At 38.3% G+C, this 16689-nt stretch overlaps 1 pseudogene across 1 annotated transcript in view; it reads left to right on the top strand.

Annotated features, from left to right (window-relative positions):
* Positions 1–16689, top strand: part of LOC149243645 (protein CLT2, chloroplastic-like) — a 128983-nt pseudogene that overhangs the window by 41699 nt on the left and 70595 nt on the right. Inside the window, exon 4 of the transcript XR_016246700.1 lies at positions 7392–7507. The product of XR_016246700.1 is annotated as a protein CLT2, chloroplastic-like (transcript). The remainder of the gene's footprint in view (positions 1–7391; positions 7508–16689) is intronic.

Genomic DNA, 16689 nt, shown 5'->3' with positions numbered 1-16689 from the left:
TCTCTGTATTGGATAGCCAACAAGGCATCCAAAGATTGTATTCAGAAAACTACTGCTTAATAATACAAACCCTTAGTTGCTGCACCAATTTTCCCGCATTGGGTTTTTTCGGGGGCATTGTCTAAAAATAACAGTGTCATGTGTCATGTATTTCTTTCTTTCTCAGTTTCTTGTTTCCGCATATAATTTTAATTGTTGAAGGCTGCGGTGTATTAGTTTCGGTATTTGCTATAGGATGCAGTAAATAATTTGTTTAGTAATTAACAAATAGAAGAAACTTAATCAGTTGTTGCAGTAGAAATTTGGGTCTTCCAAATTTTCACAAAACACAGTGGTATTTTAACTTCACAATTAAAAATTATGCAGTGGAAATAAATAGGAAAATCAACACAAGAACAAAAAATTTGTTTTTCCCAACAAATCTTCCTTCACTTTTATTAATATGGAAAATTAGGGCCATGATCCACATAGAAATACACAGGATTTACAACAATTGATTGAACTTGGAAATGACCCACTGTATTTTTAGTCCAAGGAAAATTGGCCTCTGGAAATCGACTGCTTGGAGAATTACTTGGCCTTGGAAAAGCCTCAACTTGTACTTGCAAGTCTCGGCCTCCTCTTAGTTGCATAGTTGTGCTGTGGAATTCTCGACCCCTCTATCAAAACTTGGCCTCCAAGTCTCATTCCACTAGAAAACTCGACCGCTCCTCGCGCGACTAGCTAGAACTTAGCATCCCTCTCACACTGTATGCCCGCTCAAAATCTCGACCTCACTCTGCAAGTCTTGTTCCCCTCTCTTAGCATTCTTGGCCTCCACAATTTCTCCTTTTGAAAAACCCTTACCACACACTTTATTCTTCTTTTCAGTTACCGAGCCTCTCACTCCTTGAGAAAATCGCTTCCTCAATCACAATGTGTCTTCACCTCTCCCTTAGGCTTATTTTATAATTTCATATTGAGCTAAATCTGTTGAGTATGTTGCCATTGATGTCAAAGTGGGTGCATGATATCGTCATTGATGTTCTCGGTATGTTGTTATGCATGGATGTGATGATGCATTGATGAAACCCTAAGTATAGGGTTTGGATCCCTTGGAAGATGATCTTTCCTCGCACTTGTCGAAGATTTTGAAGAAGCAAACCAATGAATGTGCTTTGGAGACCATCTTTGTTAGATTCTCCTCGTCATGCTGATTTTGATGGCATGTGGCTCGTCATGAGGATTCTCACAGTTTGAGAGATATGCATGCTCAAAGATGAAGCACCCATCATGTGGTCAAAAACCCCAAATTATGTGACATGGCAATTATTATTGGTTCATGGGCTTAGAAGAAAATTATTAAACAAATGTTGAGATTTAAATTTCAAAAGACGGCCTAAGGTTATATAGGTTTTGGGCTTTAGAAAGACTTGAATTTTAAATTCAAGTTAGCCCTCCGAATTCATGTTGGCCTCATGATTTTTGGCTCCAATAAAATTAAAATTAAAATCTTATTTTCCTTCCAATTTATTCATGTCGGCTCCATGGAACCCCTCCTCAACCTCTATATAAGGGAGTCTTTTAGCCTTCATTTTACATTGAAGATCAAGCTCAAAAATGATATATCTTCTGTGGTCTTGTGGAGAAACGAAGGGGCATGATCTGAAGAAGGTATGTTGGGTTAATTATTTTATCTAAAGGATATTCGCTTGGGTTATGGTCCCAAAAAGGAATTCCTTGGTTTTTTTTTTTTAAGTTCTTTTTGCAGGAGGTCCGCATACTGTACACGGGTTAATTCTTCCTTCAAAAATCTGCAAATCTGGAGCAGTGAATTGTGCCCAAGAGCTTCGCTACAAATGTAATTTTTAGCCCTCTGCTAGGGCAAGCTTCTGAACGTGATCAGAACAGTTTTGGCCTGAGCATATTCTGAGTAATTCGATCTATATCCAGGGCCACTTGGGTTATAAGATTTTGCTGGATTTTTTGCAGCTCTTGGATCCATCCGATTTATCTAAAAAGCTAATCTTTATTAATGATGCAGCTCCCTTTAGGCAAGATCCTGGCATTCATTTATATGCGGTTGGACCTTTGACCTGTGCAGAGATTTTCAGACCTGTTGCAATATATTTATGACCTATAACTTAGCTTGATTTGTGCCTACATATTTCAGATCTATGACTTAGCTCGGATATGTGCCTAAGTATTTCAGACCTATGACTTAGCTCAGACCTGTGCTTAAGTATTTCAGATCTGTGAACTGTGGCATAAGGATAGCAGTTCAGACCCGTGGCAGAGAAGCTCTGAACTGTGACAAGTTCGGACTTGTATGAGGAGACAAACCAGTGTGTGGACAACTCAGATCTGCCTATTCTTGAGGAGACACAAAGTTCTTTGCAGAAACTAGGAGCAGACTCTTGGACCAGCAGATCTTGAAGAATACATTCGAGCAGCTCCAGGACTGACATATATCACTTTAAGCCTCATTCTGCGCCATGAAACTGGACCTTCAAGCAAAGCCTAAGTGTGTTTGTGCGAATCCTTTTAGTTTCATTTGAGAACTGCATTTTCATATGGTGTATAGGCCAAATTTTGTTTGATCTGAAATGGCGATCTAGCTCCAGTTAATTTCGGCCTTCAAAGCAGTGATATAAAGCTACAGACCTATTCTATGTCAGCACTGCCCATATGCTCATTTGTAACATTGTCTGGCATATTTGCATAATTCAGTGATTGCGACCTTGTATTACATTGTGCATCTATACTGAAGGAAACTCAATTGTTAAGGTCTTGAAGCCTATAACACTTGTGCTCCAGAAGTTGCTCCATCGTACCTGAAATACAAGTATGCTAAGGTTGAGAAAGGGTTTGATCACTAGTCTAAAGGTTTCAAGGCACTTCTGAAATACATCTTGAAATTCACTAGGTCCATCTTCCTCTTGCTGACAAATCTGTGCCCTAAACAAGAGCAGTAAACTCTACACAGTTCCAGAACTTGCAAATACCTAGGTTTTTGCAGAAGATATAATACAGTGATCTAGGAGCAGCATTTCAGGACATCAACAACTAAGAAGTTTGCAGACCTTGTGTAGCTGTTTTGCAAAAGATGTATCACATATGGCGGGTGCAATCATAATAGAAGTTGACACTTCCAGATTCTAGAGACAGAGGCTAATCTTCAAAGGAAAAACCTTAAGTTGATACAGGGTTCACATCTTAATGCAAGTACTGAAGCTCAGATTGTTTGTGAGTATTCACTGTGCTTGAAGACTGTTCAAAGTCATCATCATGTAAGGCAAATACATTAAATCATTTCCTGTTGAATATGTTCATTATAAGGGTATCACTGTCATATTAATGTGCATGTTAAGAAATCTGGCTTTAGCAGTAAGAGTGATATTGTCACATGACTATTGTCGCAGTTGAGTGATTCTGAGATTACAGTGCAATGCATTATCCTTATCAGTCTACAGCAGTTAAAGGAGTTTGGAAGAAAGGGTTCTCATCAGCAAGAAGGTACCAGTGTATGTGGAGCAGAACACCAAGCAAACTATGATGCATTAGACACCAACCTGTGTGCATGACTTGGTAGACTGTATGGCTACTATGAAAAGGAGCTAGGGTTTTGTTAATGAAGAATGTTGTAACAATATACTACAGAATTGCATTGCAGAGATAGATTTCATTGTTGTTGCCAGTTATTCTGTTCAAGCACAGGCCTATATGTTTGATGTATAATGCCAGGGTTGAACAGTGAGAGTGTTGATTTTGTTGAGCTAGTGTTTCAACTGCAGCTTTTGTACTAACAGTCAGAGGTTGGGCAGAGGCATCACATCGGCGTTTGATTGCAGGCAGTTGTGGAGTGAGTGGTAGCAGTGAAGTGCAGCAAAAGTGGTAGCAGACAATTGTGGAGTGACAACAGTGAAGTGTATTGCAGTAGCTGTGGCAACAGTGAAGTGTATTGCAGCAGCTGTGGCAACAGTGAAGTGTATTGCAACAGCAGTGGCAGCGTCCAATTGTGGAGTGACAGTAGTGAAGTGTATTGAAGTAGCAGTGGTTGATTGGTTGATTGTAAGGGAGACTGAAGACTCCTATAAACCTGTGTCTGTAAACATCTTTAGACTTAGGAGTGTTTTACTTCATTCCAGTTGATTGCTGGTAAACTTGTATGTAACCATACATAACAAAGCTTTGTTGAGAGAAAATCTTCTGTGCACTGTTTATGTGATTTGATGATGTTTCATGTTTTGTTTTGATGCTCTGAATGTTTAAAAGAATCTAACCAATTGTGTAAAAAGGGTAAAATATTGATTCACCGCCCCTCTCAGTGTTTCCAACAATTGGTATCAGAGTAGGTCCTTTTTTGGAAGTTTAACTGCTTGAAGGCAAATCCGTGGCATCTGAGATGGGGAAGTCAAAGGAGAATGCTAGCAGTTATGAAGAAGTTGCATCTCTCAAACTCCAAATTTAGAAGGCTGAAAATGGAGAGATGATGAGGAGTTTGTATAACAGTCTTAGTTCAGAATTCAAAGATCTAAAGAAATACAATGAGCAGAAGGATGCTAAATATGAATGGGCTCTTGATGAAATAAACAGGTTAAGAAGTGAAATTGAAATGCAAAAGGAGCAGATGAAAACACTAGAAAAGGATCATGAACTTGATGAAGCAAAGAAGGAAGTGGATCATCTCAAAAGCATGTTGCAAGAGGCAAACAATAAAGAAAGCACCTTGACAAGCCAACTCAAGGAAAGACCAAATAAATGGAACAAGCATGATAAAGAACTTGGCAAGCAAATCACCTCCTTGAAGAGGGAACTTGAAGAAGCCAAAAGGATTAAGGAAGTCTTAAGAAGTCATATGAAGCAAAAGGAAGAAGATTGCATGAAATGTGAACAGAAAATTGTCACTCTGAGAGCAGAAGTAGACAAGCTCAACCAAAGATTGAGGAGTTCGCAGGTCTTGGATGACATTCTCAATTGCCAAAGATCACCACTTATCAAGACTGGTCTTGGGTATGTTGGTGAGTCCTCATGCTGTAAGGATGAAAACTCCAAAGATGAAGAGAAGTCACGTGACGGTGATGGAGAGAAGCCTCATTCCAAAGATGAAGAGAAGCTCAAAGTCTCAAAGTCAAAGTTTTGCACAAGTCAACCAACACCGAAAGCTGGAAAATAAATTCCTCAAGGATCCTCATGGTTTGACTCTTGAGAGATATGCATGCTCAAAGATGAAGCACCCATTATGTGGTCAAGAACCCCAAATTAGGTTACATGGCAACTTATTATTGGTTCATGGGCTTAGAAGAAAATTATTAAATTAATGTTGAGATTTAGATTTCAAAAGGTGGCCTAAGGTTATCTAGGTTTTTGGCTCTAAAAGGATTTGAATTTTAAATTCAAATTAGCAGACCTATAGTGTGACCGCAGAGCTCGCCTCAGGTTGCTGAGCAGAAGAGCGAAGTGATTGGGCAGAGAGGAGGGTTATGACAAGAGAACAAGAAGAGGGTTTCCAAGTGGAAGAGAGTGCCGAAGTGGATGAGAAAGGAAGGTCTGTCCTAGGGTTTAGGACAGCAGATCGAATGCCCTAGTTAAGGCTGCTTCCTGTGCACAAAATCACCCTAAAGATCTGTCCCTTAAGTCTGGTATTGTGCAGGTGTACAGGTAGTACAAGAGGCTGCAACAGCAGTAGTAGAAGGACAAAGTGTCGGGCTGATTTTGCAAGGGATGGAAGTAATGGTCGGGGGTCGTTCTTTAGTGTACTGAACAACAGTTTGAATCAGCCTAAGAACAGTGACTTGGAGGGGTGTCAGTGGCTGGTTTGGTGATCCCTAGAACATTAAAAGGAAGATTTGTCACTGTGTGTAGGCAGATCTGAAAATCCTAAGGATTGGCTCTTTGAAGGAGCAAAGGAGAAATCAAGTGGGCTAGTTGATAAGTCCTAGTTCATTGAGTTGCAGAGATCATCTTTAGTGATAAGATGGCAGCCTCCAATGCCCTAAGATCTGTCATCTTTGGAGCAATAGTGTGGCAGAAGTGGGTAGTGTGTCAAAGTCCCTATGTGCTGGTATCTTTGAAGGAAAAAAGTGCAGCTATAGGGCAGATTTCATTGATAGTGGCAGATTGTTGAGCTGCAGATTGGAAGGCAATGGATCACTAGACGTGTCCAATGTACGTGGACTGAAAGGGCTGTGTGTGGCCACCATCAGCAAGTAGGTGAAGTGTGCTTTGTTCAGGGCAGATTGTATTGGGCCAAAGTTCTGTGACCTAAAGGAGCAGTGTTCATTGATAGTGGCAGATTGTTGAGCTGCAGATTGGAAGGCAATGGATCACTAGACGTGTTCAAGCCTCAAGGTACATGGACTGAAAGGGCTGTGCGTGGCCACCATCAGCAAGTAGGTGAAGTGTGCTTTGTTCAGGGCAGATTGGTGGTCATAGTTGTTGACACCAAGCCTTAGTTGTGCCCTTGTATCAGGGTTGTATGTAAGGGCCATGATCCTGGTACAAGAGCCCTCGGACTGTTGTATTAAAGATAGTAATATAACATGTAGTGGGTTAAAAAATTTAAAATTGTCATGTGCACTAGTTGATTCACTGATGTTTGTAATTCCACTGTGCAAAGTAGAAGTGTTGTGGCATTTGGGTGTGTTTGTGTTCGAAATTTTAAACTCAAACCAGATTCTTGAGTGCCGTGGAAAAATCAACACAAACCAGGTCTGAAAATGCACAGACAAAGGGCCTACTTAATGCTGGTTATGGTTCTGTGAAACTTATCTTAAATATTCCTGCAGTTTGGGTGGGTAAAGATAATGATTAGATGCTGGTTCATGCTGATCTTGATGTCAAAACTCTGCTAAATGGGTATGATCTTGCTGAAAGGAAGCCCTGCAAATGCAAATTTTGACCCTAGCATTTCAATCATAGGACTATCTAGTATCAACAAGTTGATATTTTTTTTGATTACCTTAAAACAAATTGGAACATAGTTTTTTCTATTTATTTTGTTACCTCATGAATACTACGTAGATACTTAAAAACTTGGTCTGTAAAGTAAATTTGATCACAGAAGCTAATGTTAGAAACTGGTAAATTGATTCCAATGTAGAAAGTATGTAAAAAGTTTTCTCACCTAAGTGAAACAATCCAAAGGTGACTTAAAACGGGGCTGGCTGTGCAGTGAGAAATCTTGCCAATAACATAATAATTCATTTAATTTTTAATGTAAAAGGCATAATTAATGTTTACCAGATATTGCTTAAAATCTAATAAGCGTCAAGACTTAGTCATGCATTTTAAAAAACATAATCTACTTACATTGTAATTAGAAAACAACTAAATAACTGACCTTTTTTTCTTCAGCTACTGCTCATTGCTACTTTGATTACCCCTTCCTGAGTTTAAGCATTTCTCTGCAGACATTTTTGGTGTGGCAACTCATTTTATCAGTCCTGATTTTAGGAAGACGCTACGCTGTGAATCAGATATTTGGCTGCTTACTTGTAGCTGCAGGCGTTGTCATGGCTATTTCAAGGTACCATCTTCATTTATTGTTTATCTTCAACTGAATCCGCTAATATATCTGATCTCACCTTGTTTTATGTAGTAGAATTTATGGTTATTTACATACCGTTTGTGACCACCTTGGTCATCATTGCAAGGTTTTTTAATAGTCCATACTGTTGGTATTTTTCCTTTATAAAGATGCATTCCATTGTTCATGTAATCTTCTGTTTGACCTTTATTAATATGAAGTCAAATAGTCATCTTAATGTTGGTTTTTTGAGGGAAGATCATAGGACAAAGAGACGTTGAGCAAAAAGTAAAAGCATTATCCAAAGGGACCTGCATTTTCAGAAGCATATACTAAATCTGATAATAATAGAAATCCATTCTGTTTAGGTGATCTTCTAGGACATATTAGGGTAGGACAAGTAGTTAAACAAATCTATTTGTTTGTGCGTGGATTGACAAAAGTAATGTTCCGAATTGAACTTTTCTGTTGAACACATGTGACCAGCATGTTCAGAGAAGGAATTAAGAACTGGTACATGGTAGATTTTCACTATTTATAAAGGAGGGAAGACTTGCATTGATTAATGAAGATTGGTTGGGTAAACCAGGAGAAGGTTGAGCCTCTTCTCTTTGAGTTTTTTTTTTGGTTGTAAATAAGCTTGGGGCTTCCTTTAAATTAGAAATGGAAAAACATACTTACATAAAGGGAAAAGGGTTCCAGGTAAGGTGTTGTTACTCCTCATGTCAGCAGGGGCACATACAGATTCTTGCAGCATATTTCACCACCATTGTAAACCCAAGGTCACAAGTCAAAAGCCTTGTAACAACCATATGAGGCCCTGTATTAGGTGTCCTAGACCTTGTTTGGTTGGACAATGGCTGGTCTCTTTGGGTTTATCTCTAGCTCCTTTCGTTCCGGATAGGATTGGAGGGCCTTGGACTCATTGGTTCTAGGGGAGCTTGCTTTTTGTAGGAAGATCACTAATGTATGGGCCAGTCCATCCTGTGTCAAGTGCACCTATGTTTTACCACACGGTTATGTGTTTATTGTGTCTGTATGTGGCCTTGGCCTTGGTGCAGTATCCTTCAAACAATTGTCATACATGGCAGTCTCACAAAGTCAACTTTTCACATTTCCTAAAGTAGTATATGCTTCCCAATGCAAGTGGTCTCGTAAGTCAAAAAGTTAGCTTGCTCCCATATTGTTAAGCTTGATGAGAGGATGATATGCTACATAAAAGTTTTCTAATCAATGAAGGTAGTAGCAAGTTACAGTTTGTTAAAGCTGGTCAACGGGTACAGTAGGTGTGCAGATGGCATAACAAGGGTATATCTTGACAAAATTTGACATACAATATGTCAAAATTGGTCTACAGAAGAAGGGGAACAAAACCTACATTTTAATTTTTCCAAATTCTCAAATGCATTAGACATCCATCAAGGGGGTATGATGATGTGGCAGAGGTAGTGATGATGTAGCAACACAGGGCATAATTTGGTCAAATGAAGCAAGACCCAGATGAAATCAGGATGAGTTACGACAAACCCAGTGGAAAAATTAGCAAATTCATCAAGGCATTAGAGATCTCAAGCATGGGTGGTGAAGTCGATTTACTACTAGTTGTTTAAGTCAAGAGGTAGCTGCTACAGCTAGAGATTCAAACTATTCGTTATGGTGATCAATGGAACGTTGGGGCATAATTGGACCATTCTCCAACTTTTGGACCATAAACGAAGGGAACGTTGGACCTCCAAAGGAATCTTAAGTAAATTCGACCCCTTAGTGGGCAAACTCATGAATGTATTGTAATGTTTTAATAAAAATTATTGAGTCTCCAACATGTGGATGACTAGTAAAGATTATTTTAGAGAGTCCGATGAGCTGTTATCTAGCTGTTAGAAAAGTTTTATAAAAGGCTAGCCTCCCCTTTAGAGTTGTTGTTGTTGTCTTGTGAGATCAATTCCATTAATAAAAGAACTTCATTTGCATGTCTTGGTTGGCTCTTACTATCTTTTCTTTTCTTTTTCTATTGTAGTATTCAGTTTAATCTAATAAATTTTCCAATTAGTAAGATCACACAAAATCTAGAAGATTGAGCCATTGAGGGGCTACATAGCCACATGGAGGGGGGAAAATAGGGAGAAATCCCTCTTTGTCTTTTTAGTGTAGGTGGGTCGTTCTAACGAGGATTGAACTATTCCAAGAGGGAGCTTCAATTGGAAAGGGAGCTTGCATTTCACTGCATACTTGAATCGAAGGCTGGAGAATGCCACGCTAGGGGCTGCTTCTAGTTGGGTCTTGTTATTGCAACACCTAGTAGGCCTAGTGCAAATCCACACTAGGCAACCCAAGTCTTACAACAACGAAGAGATTAGCCAACACTATCACATCAGTGGTCCCTTTCTAGCTATTTAGTGGTGGATGTTATCTCCACAAGGGAGGCTTGCCGAACGATATCATTTAACAAGATCTTCAATAAATAAGGGCTTAAGGGTGCTAAAGGTCTAATGGTTAGGGAGGAAAGTACCAGCAAGGTTTTGATCGTTGTGATAAGAGGTAGAAGCAATCAAACACACTTGCTGCCAACCCCAATGGACTAGAAGAGGGTTGTTTTAAAGTAGTGTTTTTATAATATATAGGTTTAAAGCATGTAATATCATATAACAACCAAGAAATAACTTCTAAGGGATATATTGAATAAAGTATCAAAGGCTATGAAGAGACAAGCCAAGGAAAAGCAAATTTTTATGGTCTTTAATGGTTTTATACGTGTAAAATACCAGTAGCATCCTAGACGTCAACCCTAATTTGGGGATAAAAATGTAATTAATGCTAGATTTTTCCTTTTCGATTTATTAAATACAATTTTTATCAATAAAACAATGACATATAGTTGCAAAAATTACCATAAGATGCAAAATAAAACCAAACCCAAACCTGGCTACCAAGAAGTTAGGAAAAGAAACAAGATTTTTAGATGATCACCACTACTAGACTAGTGCCTTTTCTCAATTGGGAAATAGAGTCAATTAGGCAAAGTCTATGATATAGGGCCTTGGATGAAGAGGGTGGAATATCAAAATTCTTCTCTTAGAAACCCTAGTGACTTCTTTATGTGGGAGATTTAAGGTCAAATGATGCATGCACCAAGTTCCTTTGATCGATTCTTGAAAGACAAATTTTACATACCATAAAGAATCAATATTTCAAGAAAGATATTGCAATTTTTAATATGGCACAAATAGAAAGCCTAATTTTCGAACAATATCCAAAATGGAAGAAAATGACAATAAATTTACAAAATTCCAACAAGAATCACTTCATTAATCCCAAACAAGTCTCTCCATGCAAAAATTTGCATCGAGACAATTTGCTCCACGAAATGTCCATTGTGTCCAAGAGAAAAATACAAGAGGACTAGTGCACACTCCTTTAGAGAGAGAAGGGTGAATGGAATGTGATGATGAGAGAATGAAAGAGACTTCCCTCTATTTATATGAGGACATCCAAGTCACTTTTCATAATTTTACAACAAAAGTCCTGAAAGTTTGCTTGGAGCATTCAATTGGGCCTAAAGGTCACAAGCCAACCTTAAGATAGCGTTAAAACATAAACAATACATTAAAATCTCCCACATGTGGGAATAAATGCTCTCTAACATGACATCATCGTTCTAGAGTGGGCAATCTCTATCAAGCAAGTGACAAAGTGGGTCCATGAGTGCTCCTCACTCCAAGGTACATTATCAAGTGCATGGGTATGTCTCCAAGTAACATCTTCTTCATCATGACATCATCGTCAAGGAGGCTCATGTTACCATCCTAGGGCATGCAGGAATGACGTGGCAACCTTTGGACCAAGCATTGACATCTAGGCATAGTGTGCTAGCCCTCTTAGACTCCTCAGTGATCTCCATCATCATCTAGGCTCTGGAATAAGGCAACATTTGTCAAACAGGTTGAAGGCTAGCTTGGGGGTGTCATAGGTCCATCCGGGCACATCATCAAATGAGCTAATACCTTGGTTTCTAGCGTTTCAACATTTGGAGGTGTAGCAAGGGGCATACAAATATGTGGGGGCTCCTCAAAACCCAACATTCATCTCAGGAGGGTGACGTTGGGGTTGCAAAGTCATATCTTTTCTCAAGAATGGGCAAGACGTCCTCTAAGCTAGGGAGGTGTAAAGCCATCCCTTAAAGGATCTCTACTACATGTGTAATGAACCACTTGAAACATACCCTCTAGATCAAGTGAGACCAACATCTTTAGGGACAAAAACCATTAAAGTATCATTGTGGACCATATTCAATGTTAAGGGCACAAAAATAGTTCACACAAACCTTGCCTTCCAAACTATTTCTAGCTCAAAATTTGTAAGGAGGTTACCACACTTATGTTAGGGATTATTATGCCATTAGCCATATTAGGTGCTTCCAACTCCCAGGGTCAAGGACATTTCATAGTTAGACACATCAATCGATAGGTGCATATGTTAAAGTTGGTAATGGAATGGGAAAGACTTCAAGGAAGATGGCCATAGCCATTGTACTAGCTGAAGGAGGTCCAACATCTCTAAGTGCTATAATGAGAAGAGGGAGCAATCGTGGAGGCATGAGTTACCCCTTTTCTCGACTTGCTTGTTCCATCCCCTTGTTGCGCCTTTTACTTAAATGATTTATCTTTCTTTCTTGTATAACTTAGGAGATCCAACTTGCTTTATGCTTTTCCAATACGGCTTAAAGATGTAGCAATTTATCACTCATTGGGGTTGGGACATTCAAGAGTTCCTTTTAGTAGAGCATGAAATGACGAGGAATTGAGTGTTGGCTAATGGAGGGGTTAGAGCTCATGCTAGGATTTTTCCCATGTGCTTACTATGTCCCAACCATCTTTTGCATTCTTTTTTTCTTTATTTATGGCTTCATATGCTTTTATCTTTCTTTTGGTTGCATTTGTTGAAATATGTAACTAGGTTCGGTCTTCATAAATGTATTTGAGCCACAATGAAATGTATTTATCAAAAGAATGAAGAAAACATTATTATTATTATTATGACTTATTAAAGCATGCGTTTCATGCTTGGGTCATCATGTTTTAGGTCAAAGTCCCCATTAAGGACTCTAGGATTTATTATGAGTCATTAGAGTTATTGTCCATTTAAAGAGACCCTTCTTGGGCTTTTGAATCATGAAAAAATAATTAATATTGAGTCAAATATGTTATTTGTTCCCTCCACACCAAGTCGGCCTCAAGGAGATCAAATCGACCTCAAACTGGGTAATTCGGCCTCACCAGAAGCCTATATATTGGAGCAGTTTGAATTCATTTGGAGAAAATTCACTTTCTCAAGCAAGTTCGATATCCAGAAGAAAGAGCTGGAAAAGTGCAAGGAAGAAAGAAGGGAAGGGAAAAGAAGTGCGAAGTTGGAAAAAGAGGAAGAAAAAGGGAAAATCGAAATTTTGGGCTATCTATCTCTCTCTCGTGGATTCCTCTAGGAGATCAAAGTCTTTCTTGTTTTCTGCTGCTGCTGCTACCAGTTGCTAGGGCGAAGCTACTCCTGCAAGTTGCTGCTGCTAGGTCGAGGTTGCTGTTGGAGGATTGTCATCTGCAGAAGGAAGAAAGGGCTGACTTGGTGTGGAGGAAGTCTTTGTCTAGGTCAAGAGTCTTGGATTATCTCGTGAAACTATTGAAGGAAGAATTGTTGACTGGGTTTTCCCCTAGATAGGGTTTTTTCCCTGGCTGTCGGCCTATATCTGGTGTCTATGATCTCTTTGTGCTATGGTTTTGGTAATTGTTTGATGAACTAAAAGATATATAAAGAACATAAAGATAAGAAAATCACAAGTAATTATCTATATAAAGAAAATCTTTCTGCCTTTCTGATTTTCTAACATGGTATCAGAGTTAAGGTGAAGAAGGAAAAGGCAGTTTGAGGATCTACTGAAAGGAGTCTAAGAAACCTCAAAAGGATTGAGCAAGGGATCATATAAAGATATCTTATAAGGAAAGAAGCTTACTACCTTTAAGGACAATGTCTAACACAATAAAGGGAGAGAACAAATTAGAAGGAGCATCAAATTACAGGGCATGGAAGAAAAGAATTGATCTCATTCTTGAAAAGAACAAAGTCTTGGATTTGGTCAGAGGAAAAGTGAAGAAACCTACCGAAGGATCTAGTGATGCAGATAAAGTGAAGTATAGAGAGTCAAAAATATTGGCTATGACACTGATGGTAGAAGGTATAAAGGACAATCTTGTCCCATACATTTCCAACATAGACCATGCTCAAGAAATGTATGAAGCCTTATCAAAATTGTTCACTATCAAGAACATTGGTCAAGTAGCAAGCCTGAAGAATGAATTAAGGACCACAAAAATGACAAAAGATGACACTGTGGCTTCTTTCTTTGTAATGATAACTAGAATTAGAAATGACCTTCAAGCCATAGATGAGATTGTATCGGAAAAAGAGCTAGTGATTATTGTATTATTGGGATTGCCACCTACATGGAGTGTTTTTGCTTCAGGACTCAACAACTAGAAAGAAACTCCATCATTTGAACAATTATGGAATGTCTGCAGCCAAGAAGAGATGAGAATCTCATTAGTATCCAACAATGAATAAGAGAAAGTTTCAAATGCATACTCTGCTTATCACAAGAAAGGAAACTTCAAGAAATCGAAAGGGCCAAGAAGGAAGGTAGACATGTCCAAAATAGAATACTATCAATGTCGTAAAATGGGTCACTATAAAATTGACTATCTTGACAATCTAAAGAACAAGAAAAGGAACAGGGACCAAGCTAATATTACTAAAGAAGGATCTCCAAAGAAGAATAAAGCCAAAGAATTAGATACAAGGGACTTACACTACTAAGTCCTTTGCTCTAAGCTTTAGTTATTTCATTTTTGATTGCTAGTATTTATAGATTTAACATATTTTGGATTTTTTTTTTGATTTGTTTTTATAAGGTTATTATAGGCATTCCTCAAGCTTGGAGGGAGCCCTCACCAACTTCCAAAGATAAGTATCTTATTGCCTTTTCACTTTTAGTTTTCCTTACTTATCTAGTTTTGCTTGCATTAAATACTAATCACATTTCTATTCATATTTTCCTTGTTTAGGAAAAACTTGTTGAAGACTCAAGAATTATGGAAGGTCTCACAAGACAAAACATTAGAGTTACAAGGTTTGTTAAGAAACAAAAGGTATGCCTTAGACTATAAGTTTTGCTCTCTTCATGATAAAGGTATATTCATTTTTGATTACTGACATTATTGTGTCTAGCTCTCTTGAATCATAAAGATTCTTAATTGGGTGATTCATCATTAAATAAATCTACCCTCCTCATTTCTTTAATTATTCTTGTAGAACCCTAGAAAGGTTCTTTGTAAAAAAACCCTAACTTAAGGGTATGTTGATGATAATGTGTAAAACCCTAGCCTACTTAGGGTTATTGTTGAAGTCTAAAGAAAATGTTTGATGCTTTGATAATGTCATGTTTGGGGTTTTGGTATCGTTATGAAAACCTTAACTTGTTAGGATTGAATGGTGATGTCTGAAATCCCAAACCTTTGAAGTATTGATAAATTAGGGTTTGATGTGTTATAACCCTAGATCATTAGGGTTTGGTAGGTTGTATAAGCAAGACCCGTATAGTGTTCTAGAAATGAAATCCTAGGTATATGTGTAGTTTTCCGATCGAAACCCTAGTCTGATCAAGTTTGTTATATGTCTAACTTTAAAATATTGATATTTCGTGTCATTGGGTTTGACTAACACATGATATACTTGTGCATAATGATGAAATTCTAGAAATGTGTGTTGACATAATTGTTGATGGTCATAAGTCCTAGGGTTTGGAACTAAGCCCTAGTTGAAGTTTGATTCTCTAAGATGATAGTGTTTGTGAATTCTAGGGTTTTGTAACTAAACCTTAGTAGAATTTCAAATTTTCTAATATATGATAACAAGTGTGATAATCTGAGATCTATGAAAGATTGTTGAAACTTGAAAGTGAGTTGTGATTGGTGAAGCTTAATGGCTCATGTATGAAATCTAGGATCTTGCACTTGTCAAAATTTGGAAATCCAAATCCTATTGTAGCAACTGGAAATAATTCTCCTAATTGTTAAATTAATTTTAACAATTTATTTAGTGTTTGCTACAACAAATACTGAATCAATCACACTGCAACCTACAAAAATAAACTACAGAAGAAATAAATGCTGGAAGAAATACTAGCACACACACATAGATGACAATTATTTTTGGACCAATATTCCTGGAGAAACCCAACTTGGGAAAATCAGTGCAACAAATGAGGGTTTTATTATTATGCAACAACGAAATAATATGAGTACAACTGGATGTTGAAACTGGCAATCCTACAGAGGAATATTGGCAAGAAAATTCTAGTGAGGAATTTCCTTACTCCACAAGCAAATCCGGGCACTGACCTCAGCTCAAATTGAGCCTTCCAAATTGGCTCTGCGCAGTCACTTCTACACTTAGCTCGGAACAACTTCTTCTCAAGCTGTTTGGTCATCTGCTGTTTGGGAAAATGTCTCTCCTGGCCTTTGGAACCTCTGCCCAACTTTTGGCACTGAAACTCTGCTTCTCCCCAACAATTTCGAAATTGCCTCTAGAGGCAACTGCGCTGCACTGCGTCAGCCTCTCTGTGGCTTTTCTGCCTCTTTGCAAATGCACTCACCAAATCTGGAATCCTTCCTCCGGCTTCATTGTCCCTGCCCCTCCCTCACTGCTTCGATTCTCTGGCTCTCTCTGTGGCAACTGAACGCTGCTAGTGAAGAAATCGATCTGCTCATGAAATCGAACTTCTCCAGTGTATCCTCTCTAAGCCCTATCGACTTCTTCTTATAATCCTCTGTTGAGACTTCAACGACCAAGATTAGATCTTAATCGATGGCTAGGATTAACTTGAAGTCGATCCGTGTGAGTTTCTTGAACATTCTCACCATAACTTAATTAATTATGATTAATTAGTAATATTCCCTAAGTTTAACTTAGGAAATATTTAAAAACTGACCAATAATCTAATTAAGTCATTTCTAGGTGGAATTTCCAGAAACGATTTCTGGGTTTTGGAGATCTCATGCATTCTAGCCTCTCCACAAAATTTCAAGGCTAGAACACATCCAATGCTACAAAAACTAACACTCCCTCTTTACGAGGAATGT

The sequence above is a fragment of the Pinus tabuliformis genome, chromosome 8, assembly GCF_031772625.1.
Source record: "Pinus tabuliformis cultivar Carrire ecotype Pingquan chromosome 8, CPIR1, whole genome shotgun sequence".
Taxonomy (NCBI): domain Eukaryota; kingdom Viridiplantae; phylum Streptophyta; class Pinopsida; order Pinales; family Pinaceae; genus Pinus; species Pinus tabuliformis.
The sequence above is the reverse complement of the archived record's forward strand: the minus strand, read 5'-3'. Positions and strand labels throughout refer to the sequence as shown.